This window comes from Phoca vitulina, unplaced genomic scaffold (assembly GCF_004348235.1).
Source record: "Phoca vitulina isolate PV1807 unplaced genomic scaffold, GSC_HSeal_1.0 scaffold40, whole genome shotgun sequence".
Taxonomy (NCBI): Eukaryota; Metazoa; Chordata; class Mammalia; order Carnivora; family Phocidae; genus Phoca; species Phoca vitulina.
In genome coordinates, this window is record NW_022589743.1 from 23,705,205 (window position 1) to 23,711,204 (window position 6,000).

General features: G+C 46.7%; 1 protein-coding gene across 1 annotated transcript in view; it reads left to right on the top strand.

Moving 5' to 3' along the window:
• The window catches only part of RPH3AL (rabphilin 3A like (without C2 domains)), a 137,622-nt gene that overhangs the window by 82,552 nt on the left and 49,070 nt on the right, over window positions 1-6,000 (top strand).

Consider the following 6,000-nt stretch of genomic DNA (forward strand, 5'->3'; position numbering starts at 1 on the left):
TCACCAAGGATGGCCAGGGAGAAGGGCGGGGAGGGCTGGCCTGCCTGCTTGCCTGTTCCACGGTGCAGAGCGGGCAGTGGGCCCTGGTTGTGCTATGCCTGGGGGCTGTGGTTTCAGTGGGGAGTCCCTCACACTGAGTGTAGGTGCGTATAGTATTTTGTGCGTAATGGCTATCCTAGGCTGAGTGTTTACTATGCGCCCGGCAGTGCGCTGTTCTTTACATACCTAAACTCGTTTCATCTTGACACAACCCCATAGGCGAGAGCTATGATTATCCCCTTTTACTGGTGGAGAAATGGAGACACGAGAGGTGAAGTACCTTCCGGGCACAAGGCTACTTGGTGGGAGAGCTAGAAATCAAACACAGCCGTGGTCTGTTGTGATGATACCGCCCCAAAGTCCCTTCTGGTACGAAGTTTCCATACTTCCAGTTCTGACCCCATTTTAGGAGAAGAAATCAAGGCTCACTGAGTTCTCTGAGGCAATCACAGATAGGGGACTCGAACTGTGTCTCCTAACCCCAAACCCAGGGCTCCCTTCACTGTACCAGGATCGGGGCTGAAACAGAGGATGTTGGCAGGCAGCTTCTCTCTGTGGCGGGTCACAGGATGGGGATTGTGCTAACAGAACAGCTGGGCACAAAGGGAGCATACCCCTGGTTTTCCAGATGTGGATTTATTTTTTTACTTATCTTGCTTGGCAACTGATATGGGCTTTTAATCTGAGGATCCATAAAAGGTCTTTAGTTATGGGATATTTTCAGCCATGCTGTCTTTGAATATGGCTCTGCGGCTAATGCATGTCTGCTCTCCTGGAAATCCTGTTGGATACATTGTTGAGCCTCAGTCCCTCCTCCAGGAACTCCCAACAGCTCTTTCTTGTTTCTTCCTTTATCCTTCTGGGATACTTTCTGGGTAGAGTCTTTAGTTCACTAAACCTTTGAGACTATCTCCCAACTGTTGGTTTTGTCCTTTGTCTTTCTTAGCGTCAGCTTTCCTCAAGTGTCTCGGAATTTGGGTTTGTATGCTCATCTTGAGTGGGAGTCAGTCCGTCTCCCTGCCCACCGCCTCCATCCAGATCTCCTTGCCAAGGGGTCTTGCGTTTCCTCCACCCAGGTCCTGGGTCCCCCCCCCGCCACTGCTCCGCACCCCGCCAGTGCAAAGCCATGGGTCTTGTTAGTGATGGGTTGTGTGTCCACAGTGACAGTGGGATTATGCCCAGAGCTGGTCATCACAGGCTTGGGCAGGGAGGCCATCTCTCCTTTTTTCAGCCTCCTTCCCCAGGTGGGAAATCCCCTCACCAGCTCCCATTTTCAGCGGCTCTGGCTCGGGTGCCCCACCTCCCAGGCGGCACTTTTAGTCCCCGTACCCTGGAAGGCTAAGCTCCCAGCAGCCTCCACCTGCTTCTGGACCAGGAGCTCAGCAGGCTGTGCCTTTAGCCACTCGAAGTAATAACGGTTTGTATCTTATTTTTAAACACAGTTAAGTTTTCTTGTTGTTTTTATATTATTTTCATCTGTCACTGCTGTGTTTTTGGAACAGGGAAGGTCCTCAGAGTATGAACTAACATTCTGTCTTGCCTGGAGGTCCCTGATTTCTCACCCTGACATAGAGCTGAAAGCACGGATTTCCCAGAGGTGCTGTGAGAATTCAGCAAGGTCATTAAAGCGTACAAAGTGCACATAAATGTCTGGCTTAGAATAAGAACTTCGTAGCATCAGAGGCCTCCCTCTCACCCGGCCAGAAATCCCCACTTTGAACCTGGGGTCCTTCTGGTCTTCGGGGGTCCCTTTTAAGATGCAGGTCTCCACCGTCCCAAGAGAGGAGATTCCTTCAGAGAGTACCTTGTGGCAGACACTTGGCAGGATGAAATGACGGTCATCCCCAAGCCGTGGGAGGACAGAGAGGAAGGAGCTGTCAGGGAAAAGGAGGTGGAAGACGAATTTAGCAAACGTAATGATTTAGTGGAGCACTCCGGAGGCAGCTGCCCCGGGCCAGCCCCCCTCAGGTCGCCCTCACCGCCCCCCTCCCGCCAACCGTCCTGAGCTGCCACATGCAGGGCCCACCACTGGCCCATCCTAATCTCCAGAGCCCAGAAAAGTCCAAAATAGCTTAGGATGAATTTTCTTATCTCTTCTAAGGCAAAGAATATGAGGCTGTGCAGTATGCTATCAGTTTGTCCTTGAATTTCTAGAGGCCGATACAACGTAGCCAGATCAGGAGTGCTCCAAGTTCCCTCTCTGCGCCCCCGGCGCACTGCGCACAGTTAGGAGGTGTGGATAGGCCGCGCCCCCCGGCACACCGCGCACAGTTAGGAGGTGTGGATGGGCCGCGACGGTGCGCGTCTAGGAGGCTGCGTGCCTGTGGGGGCCATAGCCGGGGGCTGCATTTTCCCGCCTGCTTTGGGGGTGGGAGAGTGACAGGGTAATTGGTGTCCTCATGCCTTTTCATCTTAGAAAAAATTATCTAATCACAACAAAGAGATAGTTAAATAGAAAGAGCATTGAAAATGTCATTTTAAGTGCCACATAGAGCTGGTTCTGAGCCCGTGACAAAAATGTGGAATTCTGTCCTGCGGCAGAAGTCACATTCTGATGGGAGAACCTGAATTTTCTGATGGAAACTCATACCTCTGGGCCCAGATGCTCGGACTCATCTCTCCTTTTGACACTTCCCTCCTGCCCTCTCTGGCTGTAATTGTCCAGATTTTTTCTGGGTGCTGGTTAAAGGTCCCTGGGGCGGTCAGCTTGGTGTTGCTGCCTGTTCTGTGCACTTCGGCGGTAGAGCAGTGTGAACTTCAGCCCTGATCAAATGCATTTATCCATTGGAGCATCCAGCACGTATTTATTGAGCATCCTCTATGCGCCAGAAAAAATAGCTCTTCTCGTGGGAGAGAGAGACCACAGACTTTGTAAATCCTGCCGTGTCACAGATGGCGACAAAGTGCTCAGGGTAAAGAGGAGGGTGCTGGGAACATGGGGGGTAGCTGCTGTATTTTATATGGCGGTCAGGGAAGGGCTCACAGATGAGATGACATGTTAGCACTGTGTGGCTCTGTGATTAGAAAGTATTCCAAGTGGAGGGTACAGTGAGTGCAAAGGCCCTGGAGCAGGTGGGTCCTTGGTAGGTTTGAGGATCAGCAAGGAGGCCCGTGTGACTGGAAGAGGTCAGAGATGTGGCAGGGGTCAGAGCATGTTGGTCCTTGTAGACCATTGTTAGGACTTTGGCTTTTGCTCTGAGTGGAAGGGGGAGCCCTTGGAGGGGTCTTGAATAGAGGAGAGACATGACCTGAATCCCCTCCCTCTTTTTAAAAGGTACTCTGGCTATTGTTTTGAGAATAAATTGTGTACTATAATGTCAGAGTCAATATGATGGTGTTTCATCTCTCTTAGTTAATATTACCCCAGATATTTAAGTTCTTGGCTGTTGTCACTCTTAGAAGTTTTCATTTTTTTATTTTTATTTTTTTAGATCTTTTTTAATTTATTCATTTGAGAGAGAGAGAGAGTGCGAGCGAGAGCACAAGCAGGGGGTGGAGCAGAGGGAGAAGGAGAAGCAGACTTCCCGCTGAGCAGGGAGCCCAACACGGGGCTCGATCCCAGCACCCCGGGATCATAACCTGAGCCGAAGTCAAACGCTGAACCGACTGAGCCACCCAGGCACCCCTGTTGTTTTTATTTTTAAGTAATCTCTATGCCCAACGTGGGGCTCAAACTCACAACCCCAAGATCAAGAGTCACATGCTCCCCCAACTGAGCCAGCCAGGTGCCCTGAAGTTTTCATCTTTTTTTAACATTACATACATTGTACTCTTTTCTGATTATGAAATTAATATGGATTATTGACATTTACAGTGTATCAAAAAGCATAAGAAATACACACCCCCAATTGAAAATCTTATGATCCAGAGACAATAACTGCTAACATCTTGGCATGTTTACTTCTGATCTTTTTTCTGCCTTTTTTCTTTATATTGTTGAACCTATGTTTTAAAATTAACATACCGGGGTGCCTGGGTGGCTCAGTCATTAAGCATCTGCCTTTGGCTCAGGTCATGATCCCGGGGTCCTGGGATCGAGCCCTGCATCGGGCTCCCTTCTCGGTGGGAAGCCTGCTTCTCCCTCTCCCACTCCCCCTGCTTGTGTTCCCTCTCTCGCTGTGTCTCTCTCTGTCAAATAATAAAATCTTTTAAAAAAATAAATAAAAAATAAATAAAATAAAATTAACATATCATAAGTAGTTTTCAGCATAATCAGTAACTCTAATTTGTAAACATTCTGTCAGATGGCTACTTCTGCTAATTTAGGATATCTAAGTTATTTCCTTTTTTTCCTTCTTATTAACAATCACAGTAAATATCTGTACACAATTCTTTGCCTACATTTTAAATTATATCCTCAGAATGGATTCTTGGAAGGGAAAAATAAACACCAGCATTTATATTCCCTCTTTTCTTATAGACCCTAGTCACTACTTTTGATTTATCCCATAATTAGCTGGTATATAATTTTATATAATCGTAAATAAGGGCACATGGGTGGTATGTTTTCTCAGTCTTTTGCTATCTAATAATAACTCTTGTCTTTATTTTTTATTCTTTTAAGATTTAATTTTTTATTTATTGAGAGAGAGAGAGAGAGCAGGGGAGGGGCCAAGGAAGAGGGAAAGAGAGAATTCCAAGCAGACTCCCCGCTGAGCACAGAGCCCAACCTGGTGCTTGATCTCACAACCCTGAGATCATGACCTGAGCCAAATCAAGAGTTGATCACTTAACCGACTGAGCCACCCAGGCACCCAATAGCTCTTGTCTTTATACAAAAAAGATAGCTTGACTGATAGTAGAATTGATGATAATCTTTCCCACTCTAAATTCTGTGGGTTTGCCCCTGTTGTCTGCCAACCGCATGTGGAAAGAATCACCATGAGGGAGAGTTAGCAAATGTAACAAGTAGGATTGGTGTCCAGAGTACGGGAGAAAATAGAGAAACTAAAAGAGATATAAATACATTTTTTAAATTCGTGAAGTAAAAGAGATAAGAGAAGGAAGAGAAACCACATTGAACAAACAGGACCTTTGAAAAAGGAATCAGCAGGTGCGCCTGGGTGGCTCAGTCGGTTAAGCATCTGCCTTCGGCTCAGGTCATGATCCCAGGGTCCTGGGATCGAGCCCCACGTCGGGCTCCTTCCTCAGCGGGGAGCCTGCTTCTCCCTCTCCCTCTGCTTGCCACTCCACCTGCTTGTGCTCTCCCTCTCTCTATCTCTATCAAATAAATAAATAAAATCTTCAAAAAAAAAGAAAAAGAAAAAGGAATCAGCAAATTTGAAAAAGAACCACTGAACTGTTTTCATTTCTAAAAATGAAAAATGTTATTAATAAATTTAAAAACTCAATTGAACTGTACTTTGGTAATTTTCTAGAGCAATACGCCTTGTCACTCCCGTTAACAGCCACATAGGTTTCCTTATCATTTGCTTCTTATTGATTGTTTTTTATTTTTGATCCCTGGTTGGCACTCCCAACAGCCTGGAGTCCCAAGTCCCTATTTCTGCTGTACCAACTGTCATGAATATGATGTTTTTGTGACCACACAATACTACAGTCCTTACCCAATTCGCCTTTTTTCAACTTGCTGCTGTGTGACCATTGGATCTCCCACCCCCCACCCCCCACCCCCCTCCCATCTCCATTCCCTCCTTGAACAGACACCCTCTGTAGTCACCTTCCTGATTTCCTTGTTGGCAAATTAATAAACTCGGACTTGTGTTTGAGATTTAAAGAACCAGAAGCGGGGGGTGACGCCTGGGTGGTGCAGTCGTGGAGCATCTGACTCTTGGTTTCAGGCTCAGCACCGAGTCAGCTTGGGTTTCTCTCTTTTCTCTCTGTCTCTCCCCTCCACTCTCTCTTTCTCTAAAATAAAGAAATAAATCTGAAAGAAAGAAAAAGAAAGAAAGAAAAAGAAAGAAAGAAAGAAAGAAAGAAAGAAAGAAAGAAAGAAAGAAA